Source organism: Populus trichocarpa, chromosome 15 (assembly GCF_000002775.5).
Source record: "Populus trichocarpa isolate Nisqually-1 chromosome 15, P.trichocarpa_v4.1, whole genome shotgun sequence".
NCBI lineage: Eukaryota > Viridiplantae > Streptophyta > Magnoliopsida > Malpighiales > Salicaceae > Populus > Populus trichocarpa.
In genome coordinates, this window is record NC_037299.2 from 8,307,134 (window position 1) to 8,319,561 (window position 12,428).

Sequence of the window (12,428 nt, forward strand, 5' to 3'; positions counted from 1 at the left end):
GTGGAACACGGTTGATCCTCGTTCTTAAATGAGGTTCAAAATAGTATGAGATAATTGTTGAGATCTCCTCAACAATATAGGCCTCACATATTGACGCCTCAACATGCGCCTTGTTCTTAACCTTTTTTTTTAAGATTGAACAAGTACCTGCATATATATAATAAAAAATTATCAATTAAAAAAACAAAAAAAAAACATTTAATTATGAATTACATAGCTCCTGTAATATCTAACATCTCGAATGGATACATCCATTTGTACTGGACCGGTCATCCAACTTTTACCTCAAGCGGTAAATGTACGAGTAGATGCTCCATTGAGTCAAAAAATGATGGAGGGAATATTATCTCAAGTTTGCATATTGTCTCGACGATATTCGTTTCAAGCCTTTCAATGTGATCAACATTCAACTTGCTGGAGCATATATCTTTGAAGAAATGACTGATATCCGTTAGTGCATCCCATATCCCCTTTGGCAACAAATCATGAAAAGCTAATGGGATGAGTGTTTGCATAAACACATGGCAGTTATGACTCTTCATTCCATATAATCTGCATTCGTCCGTATTAACCAGCCTTGATATGTCCGAGGCATGTCCATCGGGGAAACACAGACTCTTAAGCTATTTATAGACCAATAGTTATGCGTTTTTCTCTAACACGAAGCTTGTTCTTGGTTTTGTGACCCGTGATCCATCACAAGCCAACTTTATATTTTTACGGTTACCGAACAATGCTACATCCAATCTAGCCTTGATGTTATCCTTTGTCTTCCGCTTCACATCCATGACGGTGTTGAAAATGTTCTCAAACACGTTCTTTTCAATGTGCATGATGTCAAGGTTATGACAGAGAAGATTGGTCTTCCAATAAGGAAGCTTCCAAAAGATACTTCGCTTCACCCAGTTATGGGTCAAACCAAAACTAGGAAACTTCTGCTTACCTGATTGGAGACCAAACACAATGTCACCATACTCTGACACAACATCAAACAATTCTTCACTGTAAAGACGCGGGGGTGCAACATCCTTTTCAACTCTGCCAACAAAGAAATCATTTCTGTTCTATCTGTACCTGTGATTCAGAGGCAAGAAACGACGGTGACAGTAAAAAAAAGAAGCTTTACCCCCGTTTGTTAGCATGAATGCCTTGTTGTTCTCCATACAGTATAGACATGCTAGCTTTCCATGCGTGCTCCAACCATAAACCATTCCATAAGCTGAGAAATCATTGATAGTCCACATCAAAACCGCTCTCATAACAAAATTCTGTTTTCTTGAGATGTCATAAGTCAAAGCTCAAGAGGACCACAACTGCGTCAACTCATCAATCAACGGACGAAGACAAACATCTATATTCTGCCCCGGACTACTCGGACCTGGTATGACCATAGATAAACACATGAACTCTGGCCTCATACACATCCCTGGTGGCAACTTATAAACCGTCAGTATGACCGGCCAACAAGAATAAAGAGCAGCAAATGACCCGAATGGGTTGAATCTGTCTGTACACAACCCAAGACGCACGTTCTTTGATTCAGCTGAAAAGTGAGGATGCACACTGTTAAAGTGTTTCTAGGCTTCACCGTTAGAAGGATGCACCATCACTCCATCAACCGCATGATGTGATTGGTGCCATGTCATGTGCTCAGCAGTCCTTGGTGACATGAATAACCTCTGCAGTCTAGGTGTGATTGAGAAGTATCTAAGCTTTTTATATGACACGAGAGTCTTCCCTCTACCCGTTCTGGGTTTATAACGGGAATGCCCACATGTCATGCACTCATTCAGCTCAGCATTTTCAAGGTAGTATAACATGCAAAAGTTAGGGCATATGTCAATTTTCTGGTATCCTAAACCGAGGGGTTTCATCATGGACTTGGCAGCATAGAAGTTCTCTTTCAGCCTGTTCCCTTCAGGTAAAATGATTCTCGCCCATTCAATAATCTTGTCATAACCGCCCTCACTCAACCTGTGATCTGACTTGATGGTGAACACCTGTGCTACGGCCGATAATTTACTGTGGTTCGTGTAGCCATCCCATAATGGTTCGTTAGAATCTTTCAACATATCAAAAAACCTTGTTGCATCTGCATTAGGTTCTTCTTCTATGATTGGACATTCCCTGACATTACCTTCACTCATTCTCATTGCATCCATAACCATATTCCTGTAAGGATTACTGTTCTCATTTCCAACTTCATGTATGTTGTTAGCACTAGAAGTTGACCCAACCACCCGTTCTTCCATGCTCTCATTAGGAACAAATAGTTCTCCGTGTGCATACCAACACAGGTAATCCTCCATGAAACTTTGGTTAGAAGATGCATCGTTACAACATCTTGATGCAGAAACTTTAAATTTTTACACTTCCTGCATGGACACCTAATACTGCCATCAGTAAAATTCCTCGGGATAGATGTTGCGAAATTAATAAAACCTTGAACACCGTTACAATAATCCATCCTCCGCAATCCTTGGGGTGAGTCCCGATACATCCATCAACGATCATCCATGACTTCTATTGAACCTCTATAAAACATAACAAAAATATTGGTTTTCCCCGACATTATCCAACAAACTAAAAAAACACTTATGTTAAATATTTATTATCAATTATCAACTATCAACGTTCATACATACAAATTTATACATATATAAATTTACGGAAATCATAACTTCACAATAGAATTGATAACAATTAAAACAGACCCATTAAACAAGCTATTATTTATTTCATCACAACACATTTAATTCGGTGTAATTCAAAAAAAATTCAACAATTTACAAACAAATATAATTTGACAAAATCTAAAACAAACTATAACAACTACAAAATTATACATTCATACTACAAGTTTCTTTGACAAATAACAATCAAACAAATAGATAAGTTAACAAAATACATATACTAAAAAAACAATAAAATTCACATTTAAATGTTAAAACTAAAAAGGATAGATTTACTTACAAAAAATGATAAAATCCACAAGAACAAATATTGTGACCACGTACAAAAGTATAAGAAACTTGAATGCTTGTGTTAAGAAGAGTGGAGAGTTGGGATGGGTGGTTGACTGCAGTTTGGGAGGGGAGAGGTGGGATGGGAAAGAAGAAGGGGAAGAAGAAGGAGAAACAGAGGAAGAGAGTGTCGGTAGAGTGGGTTTATAATGGCTTTTACCGACGGAACGTATCCGTCGGTGATTCCGACGGTGAAAGTGCCACGTCACTGTACGACTATCTCGGTTGAATTCCTCGGTCATTCAGTTGGTAAAATCATTTGAAAAAAATCCACGTCACCACACCGTTGCAACTTTCCAAACAAACTATATAGGCCGTCAACGATACGATCAGTATATACCGACAAACGTATTCCGTCGATATGTACCGACCGTATCGCCGACAGACTTTATTTGTCGGTATATACCGACAGATTTTGAGATGAAATTATTTCCATCGGTAAGAATTACCGACGAAAAAATTCCGTCGGTAATTCCGTTGGTTTTCGCCGATTTTCTGGTAGTGACCTCTAGGGGTGATCATTTTCGGTTCGGTTTGGTTTTTATAAAAAAAGTAACTAAACTGAATTTTTTTTTAAAAAAACCAAAACCGAACCGAAACCGGTTCAAACTGACTGGTTTTGGTTTGGTTTTTTGGACAAAAACCGGTTCAAAACGGTTTGGCTCCGTTTTTTCGGTTTGGTTCAGTTTTTTTTCCGGTTCGGTTTCGGTTCGGTTCCGTTCGGTTTTTTCGATTTCAGGCTTATAAAACCGAAACCGAACCGGTCGGTTTTTTTAAAATTTTAATCTGTTTAATCGGTTTTTTTTTCACGGTTTGGTTTTTTCAGTTATTTTTTTTTCAGTTTTCTCGGTTTAATCGGTTTTTTGGTTAGTTTGCTCACCCGTATCAACCTCCATTTATGTTCCAATAAACATAGACAGGGAGGAAAAAGGGTTTGGTATGTTTAAGCAAATTGTTTTTCTTTTTATTTTTTTAAAAATGGCAAGTCTAGGAAGAAATGAAACGTAGGTAAAAAATCTTTTGTTTTTTTTTTTTTCACAAAAGAAAACGTGGAAAGCTAAAAGCAGATTGCTGCATGCGGAGAGCAAAGTATGAAAAAGAAACGGCAAAAAAGGCACACATAAGACAAGGTGTATCAGAGTAAAGAAACAGCGAAGCCAAGAGAAGAGAGAGCGAATTCCAACTAAAAGCCTCCAAAATCAAGCCAAGTTGCAGCCGAGAGAGAATCAGCTTACATCCTTTTTAGAGTTTTTGTTAATGTTAATAATAAATTGTTCTTGTCTTACTGTATATTTTTTCATTATTAAAACAATCAAGATTGTTTCAAATAAAAACAACTTGTTGTAAATAAAAAGCTAAATTAAAAAGAATTTTTAATTTCTTAAATAATAAAGAAATCTAACTCTCAAATATAAAAGTTAGAAAAACAAAGCCATGAAATTTATGCAAGATTTAGAGTCTATTTTAAATCAATATTAGTTTCACTTATGAAAAAAAATAGAGCAAAACTCTATTTATGTGAGTTCATGTATTACTAGAAATAATTTGAAAATTGTTTGTTTAATTATGAGTTGAAGTATAAATTTGCAATTTTTTTTTATATATATATGTTATTACATTAACATGCTTCTAAAATATAATTCATAGATTGTGTTAATTTCAATAGCTAGAATAAGATTTTTTATATAATTTTTTGATTTGGTTTGGTCAAGATGTAACTATTCAATTTGAATTTGAATAAGAGGTACAATAACTCCGTTAATATATTTTCTAGAATACTTAAGTTATAAGTTCAATCATGCCACTACTTTTTGTCTCATATTTTTTATAATTTCTATTACGAGATCCATGGGTTATTATTAAATTGATTGAGTATAAATTGGTCTGTACATTTCTTTTTACATAGTGAAATGACTTTGTTACCCTTAAAAACAAATAAATAAATAGCTTTTGTCGAGGAGTGTTTTTGTCTTTTGATTTTTTTTTCATACCAAAATGATGTGAATGCCTTTAAAATTAAAAAAAATATTAAACTTGCAAAGAGGGGTTTTTTCATCTTTTTTTAGAACAGTAAAAAGATATATTTGAAATTATAATAAAAAAAATAACGTTGGTGTGAAAGGGTATTTTCATCTTTTCACTATGGTTTTTATATATTTTTGAATTTCAATTACGAGTTGCTTCGTAATTTAGTAAATATTTGAAGTAATGAAAAAAATTGTTGTATATATGTGCGCGTGGACGCCCCTAACGCCTTTTTGGAAGCGCATGAGAGGTTGTCCATTGCCAATACCCTGACTTTCACAATGATGTTTTAATCCTTTCATGTGGCCAGCAGCTGGTGGCCATTTCTTTTTTTTATTTCTTCTCTCTCCACCTTGAATTTCATGCTTGACTCTTCAAAATTTCATGGCAACCCTTCTATTGTTTTCTCACCCGACTTGGTCTCTATTTTTTTTATTCCTATTTGTTTTATTTTAAATGATCTATTAAATTATATTTTTTTTCAATTTCATCCTCCTTTTGTTTTTTTATGTGTTAGATTTGATTTCTATTCTTTTGATTGTTACATATTTTCTTAAGGATGGTTTTAAATTGAATTTATTTTGCAATTTCATCCTTCTATAGTTGTTTTCCTATCATATTTAATTCTTGTTTTTTTATTGTTATTTTTTTTAACTTTGAAATTTTTTTAAATTTGATATTTTTCTAAGTTTTATCATTCAATATTAAATTGGTTGGAAATTGAACTTCTTAGTTGAGTCAGGTTTGAGATTTAATGGATTGCGAGTTTGAGGGAATAACCTAGGTTTAAGAGATTCACTCGGGTTTGGTTTTTTTTTCTTGTTTTTAAGCTCATGTTTTTTTAAGTTTAGCATTGAACATTTATTTGATTTTAGATTAGGCTACCACACACATGATCAAAGGACTTTGATATTAGGTAGAATTGAGCCTAATCTTATACTAAAACTACTAAAAATACAATAAAAGGACTTTGACAGAAAAAGTGTGAAAGATTCTAATATAAACATCATTTTCATCCACTTAAAAGGTTGTTTTAGATCACAAATAACTCCAGAGGAAGATTCATAAGGAAATTTATAGGAAAGTGGAAATGACACTGTAAAGATGATAAGAAAGTTTAAATGAAATTACCAACCATGATCTGAAAAAGGAAAGGCAAGGGACAAAGACATAAAAATAAACGGTATATCAATAAAGTTGTCCAATAAAATAGGCTAACAATTAAAGAATTAAAATGAAGAAAATGAGTAATACAATAATAGCTTAAAGACATAGCATGCAAGCAATAATAAAAAACAACCTTGATTATTTAGAAGGAATAGAAAATGGATATTTCTTTTAAAAGAATCAAGAAAGTCACTCTAACTAAGGAAAAAAATTAACCTATTGCAAACATGTTAATAGTTGAACAAGGAAACAAACCTAAGGACAACATTACCATCTTGTTAACAAAACAAACTATGATCATTTTAGAGCATAAATTGGCATAAACTGATTTCTTCATGGAATTAAATGCACAACTGAAATAAGAAAATGACCCTGTGGATGATGCCTTACTTGATGAAGATATAGTGGAAGAAGGAACAAACATCCTTCCTAGTTGACTAAAGATGGTGATGATGCATAACTCAAGAAAGGAATGGATGATGATGATGATGATGCCCTCTTAAAACATTCAAAATAGCTTTATAATTTTAAAGGTAAAAAACCATAAGTTTATGAACAAAGCATGCATAGAAAAACAATATACAAACTACCTTAAACATATAGTTTAATATACTTATTTGTTGAATTACTTAGAATATAAAGAAATGTAGATTAAGTTGCTATCAAGGATTGTATCGTTTGTCTTTAGTCACTCAATCAATGCAAGTAAATTGATTACAATTAGTTGGAAATGCGAATTTCAATAACACTACCTTGATTAATTGCATTACTAATAAAAGTCCATAAACCATCAAAACAAACTCAAAATATCTATACAAAAAATTGAATTTAAGCTCTGGAATAACTAAAGAAAACAAAGCAAACAAATGCTGGAAAGAAGGTAGAAGATGTATTGTTTAGTATTGTAGAGCATCTCCGCTTCAATCCCTTATTATACTGATTTTTGAAACCAAAACTAATGCAAAATTAATTATGGTAATTACTAAAATTAAGTCTCATTGTTTTGCTTTAATTATCTAGTATAACAAGAAAACCTTACTTTTTTTTTTCCTTTAAAAACTATAATTTTTTCTTTGGAAAAAAAATTATTCAAGAAGTGAAAGGTTACGGTTCAAAATATTTATTCATGGGCTAGCTAAACAAACTAGGTTGGCAAAACATAATTTTGTGTGGGCTATAAAAATATCTTACACCAAACCCAAGTCTAAGCTCAAAACAAACAAGAAAATAATTCTTTATAAACCAAAAAATTATTTTACAATGAAACTAGGTTTGACCTCGGAGCTAATGCCCTAGTCGAGTTGAGTGTGGATTAAGCTCAAAACCTAGTTCACCTATGTCATCTTCTCTTTAAAAGCTTTAGTGCTCTAACAACTAATTTTTAACTTTTTTAACTTTTTACTATATAAGATAAAAGAAAGTATTATATATCAACAAATGATTTTTTGATATCAATTTTTGATTAACTCACAATTTGTTTTAGTTATGTTAATATTTCATGTTAGAAAATTCATGTTGGAGAACATTTTCAATAAAGTTTTAACTTTAAAAATGAATAGATCCTACTTTTAATTTGACAAAAATTATATGTATTAACCATTAAAAAAAAAACAATTTTTTGACAGCTAGAAGCTGTGAAGCAAGGAAATTCAAGTTATTCTAGAAGTTGATTTTTAATCGATCATGATAGACTCGTGCATGCAATTATCCTCAACAGTTCTCAACCAACATGTACTCGAAGAGTTGAGAAGAAGTGGGAGGCTTAACCTATTAGTTAGCCAATCCTTTTCTATTTATATGTGTAGGGCAATATACAATAGTAAATGTAGAGATTATAACACTAGAATAATGCTTATAATATTTCCTATATATACACTCTATAATATGCCATCTCAAGACGAGGGTGGAGGAACGACCTGAAACTTGAAGCGAAAAATAGTAAAAGAAGCAGTAAAAAGTGGCTTAGTGAAGACATATTACAAGTTAATCCTAGAAGGAGATAAAACAAATTTGAATCTCTTTCTTCACAACCCTATCTTGTATAAAATGATAATCAACCTCAACATATTTTGTACAAGCATCAAAGATAGGATTCACAGATAAATAAGAAGCACCAAGATTATCACACCAAATGGTATGAACAAAAATAGAAGGGATCTGTAGATCTGTCAATATATACTGAAGCTATATAACCTCAGTAGTGCCATTTGCTAAAGTTTTATACTCAGCTTCAGTAGAGAAGTGAGCAACTGTACGTTGCATACCTAATTTCCATGAAATTAGCGTCCGATAAAAAAAAAAAAAACAAGGTAACCACCCATATATTTATGATCATCAATACTACATGCCTAATCTACATCCGTAAAGCCATGTAATGCAAAAGATGAAATGCGAGTGATATGTAAGCCATAGGTTGCCATACACTGAAAATAATGTAAAATGCGTTTTCAGGGCAGCCCAATGAGAATCTGTTGGAGCATGCATAAACTAATAAACTCTGATAACAACAAAGCAAATATCTAGTCTCGTAAAGTTGAGATATTGAAGAGGACCCATGGTTTGAGAAAACCGTATAAGATAAAAAAACAAGGGATTTGGCAGTATGTTAACTTTGGAGGTAGAGATAAGAGTATCAACATGTTTGCAAGAAGTCATACCAGCCTAAGTGAGAATGTCAAGAATATACTTATGCTATCATAACATCAAACCCATACTGATGGACTGAACCTCAATACATAAAAAATAATGAACAATACCTAAGTCACGAAGCTTGAACTCTAAGCTCAACAACTGTGTTAGGCGGTCAAGTATAGTAAAGTTCCTACCTGTAAGTAGAATATCATCAAGATAAACCAAATGATATAAGATATCAGCACCAACAGGCAAAATAAATAATGAGGTGTCAACCTTGGAGGCATGAAAGCCAGTAAAGAGCAGAAAATCACTCAGATGAGTGTACCAAGGCCGCAGAGCCTATTTTAAACCATATAACGACTTATGCAATCTGTATACATGAGAAGGAAGGGTAGAGTCAACAAAACCTAGGGGTTGTTTCATGTAGACCTGTTCATTAAGAACACTATTGAGGAAAGCATTATGGATATCAAGCTGATGTATCTTCCAATTATATGAAACCACAATAAAGAAGACTAATCTGACGGTCGACTGTTTGATAACAGGATTGAAAGTTTCAGAGTAATCAATGCCTTCTTGCTGAGTAAAACCTCTAGCAATCAGACGCGCCTTATACCTTTCAATGCTGCCATCAACATGACGCTTTATTCTGTACGCCCATTGATTACCAACAACATTCATAAAAGGATGATAAGGAAACAAGGACCATGTGTCGTTAGAACACAAGGCTTGAATTTTCTCGTGCATAGCACCATGCCAAGCCTTATACCTGTTAGCATCATAAAAAACAATGGGTTTATAGGTAAGAGGAGACAATACCCGACATATTGGAATAATAGAGGTAGCTGCAAACGTTGTTAGCAAGATGATTTTAAGCAACCGAGGACGGAGGACCACAGGATGCTGACGAATGACAGGTTGATGGGGAAAAGAACTTGAACCCATGAGCTGCTGGAGAGGATATGAGGAGAGATCGATATAGAGTTGCAGGTCAGCAGGAGAGTCTATCGAAGGACCGAATTGCACAACAACAGAGAGTGGAGAACTTGCGACAAATTCAAGCTTCTCTACAGTATCAGAACTGGAAGCATGCAACTCTGAAAAAGGAGAAGTTGTTCCTGCACAATGATCATTATAAAAACAAATAGATGGTGATAGAGGGGCATGACTGGGTGGCGATGAGATGGTGGTAGACCTGGTGGGCGAGTAGTGGAGCGGAATGGGTGCGGTTGGTGGTCGGTTAGAGTTGATGGTTTGGTGAATTGGTGGGGTAGTAGGGTGAAAATTTAGGGTAGGATTCAAGGTGGGGAGATGTGTATGTTGGGAGGAGGTGAATGGTTTTTGTGCTATCTGTTCAAAATTTGCAAAAGGAAACACATCTTCATGAAAACGAACATGACGAGTGACATAACTATATTTAGATGTTAAATCAAGAAAATGATAACCAAGATGAGAGGAACTATATCTTGGGAACACACATGGAGATGAACTAAAATACAACTTATGAGCATGATATGGACAAAAAAAAAAAAACAAAGACACCTAAAAGTATGGAGAAAATCATAATTAGGAGTACGATGAAACAGACACTCAAACAGAGATTTATTTTGGAGGACAATAGTAGGCATGCGATTAATAAGATATATTGATGATTCAAACACATAGTTCTAAAATCTTAATGGAGCACTACATTGTCTTAGGAGGGTAAGACCGATTTCGACAATGTGCTGATGGCGACGCTCAACTGTGCAATTTTGTTCATAGTTATGAGGATAAATTAACCTGTGATGAATACCAATAGTCTGAAAGAACCGGTTTAACTTACGATATTCACCACCCCAATCAGTTTCAACAGATTTAATTCTACGTGAAAACTGACGCTCAACAAGTGTTTGAAAATGATAAAATATAGAAAACACATATGATTTTGCCACAATAGGATAAAACCATATATGTTTGGTATGCACATCGATAAAGATACTAAAGTAATGAAAACCATCTGAAGAAAACATAGGAGCAGGGCCCCAAACATCACTAAATATTAAATCAAGTGAGGTAGTAGTTTTGTGACCCGTAGTTCTCAACGACATAGCGACGACTTGCTTAGCGGACAAACTTGACATTGAGTAAGAGAGTGTCTAGAAGTACAAACTATTTTATTTTTGGAAACTAAAAAATTTAAAATGCGGGAAGTAAGATGACCCAATTGACGATGCTATATATCAGTAGTTGTAAAGATGCAAGAAGACCAATAATCTTGAGGAATGGACGTTGCAGAAGACTCAAACAAAACATAAAGACCATCATTACTCTGACTAGAAAGGAGCACTTTCTTGGTGATGATATCCTTTACATAAAACACAGATACTGAAATTCAAAATAAACATTATTATCACGATAAAATTTCTCAATAAAAAGTAGTGGTTTGGTAATATAAGGCATATGAAGAATGGTAGATAATTTAAAAATACATTTTAGGGAATGTAACATGGAATGTCCAATATAGAATATGGCAAGGCCCTTACCGTCACCAACATGTAAATGGTCATTACCAAGATAGGATGCAGAATCGGTTAGAGTTGCAAGATTAGGTGTAATGTGTTGGTTCACATCGTTGTTTGGGAACCAAGTGCTGCCAGAAACGTTACCAACAGCAAAGTGGTCAGAGGGTTGCTGACCACTGCCCCAAAGCTATGCACAATATGGAGTTGCGTTACTAACAACAAGCTATGCACAATTGACACTTTACATTTTGCTTAAAAAATCGGTGAGAGGACCATTGTCCAGACCCAGAGGAGTGTCTGTTCTGCTGATAATTGCTCTGCCTCCAATCAGCAAGAGTAGAGGAATGAAAGCCAGTCAAACCTATTTTAGTGGTTGTGGCACTTGCTGGTGGGACGACAGTTGCCACGAGAATGACCCCTGTTATGACTAAAATTGGGGCTATGTTGAGATATGGCAAGGTGAGCAGAAGGCATTGGCAGTAGTGGTGACTGAGGCAACAAAGGTGAGCTTGTATCCATGGATTGAAGGGAGGTTTTGTGTAGAATTTATGGGTAAGGAGATGACTATGAAGGTTGGCATATGACAACAGTTCTGCCTTGGTCATAAGGTTGCCTACTAAGTCTTTAAACTCACCACGAATCACGAAACACATAGATATTGAAGTTTTCAAGAGTGATAGGCCGACTAGCAGCAGTCAATTCATCAAATAACAATTTTGCTTGTAGCATATACATAGTAACCGAAGCATCACCTTGTCGAAGATTTTGAAAGGACCTATAGAGTTGTATAATGCGAGAATTAGACGGAGACATGAGAACTTTTTCAAGGGTGCGCCAAACACAATGCGAGGTATGACAATTGACCATAAGGTGCAACACATCCATGGTGAGAGAGAAGAGTAATGCGCTCAAAATAAGTTGATTCTATTGCTTCCAATAAAGAAAAGAGAGGCTGATTGCCGAAGAGGAACCAACAGGACTGTCATAAATATGAGAGGGGGGACACGACATTGAGCTATTAACAAAGTGAAAAAAATCCCTGACTAAGAAGGTATGACTTCATCTGCATTCGCTA

The 12,428-nt window shown here is 34.7% G+C and overlaps 1 protein-coding gene across 3 annotated transcripts in view; it reads right to left on the bottom strand.

The window, feature by feature from the left end:
- LOC112327167 (ABC transporter B family member 25) overlaps window positions 1-12,428 on the bottom strand; it is a 64,859-nt gene that overhangs the window by 17,359 nt on the left and 35,072 nt on the right. The window lies entirely within an intron of this gene.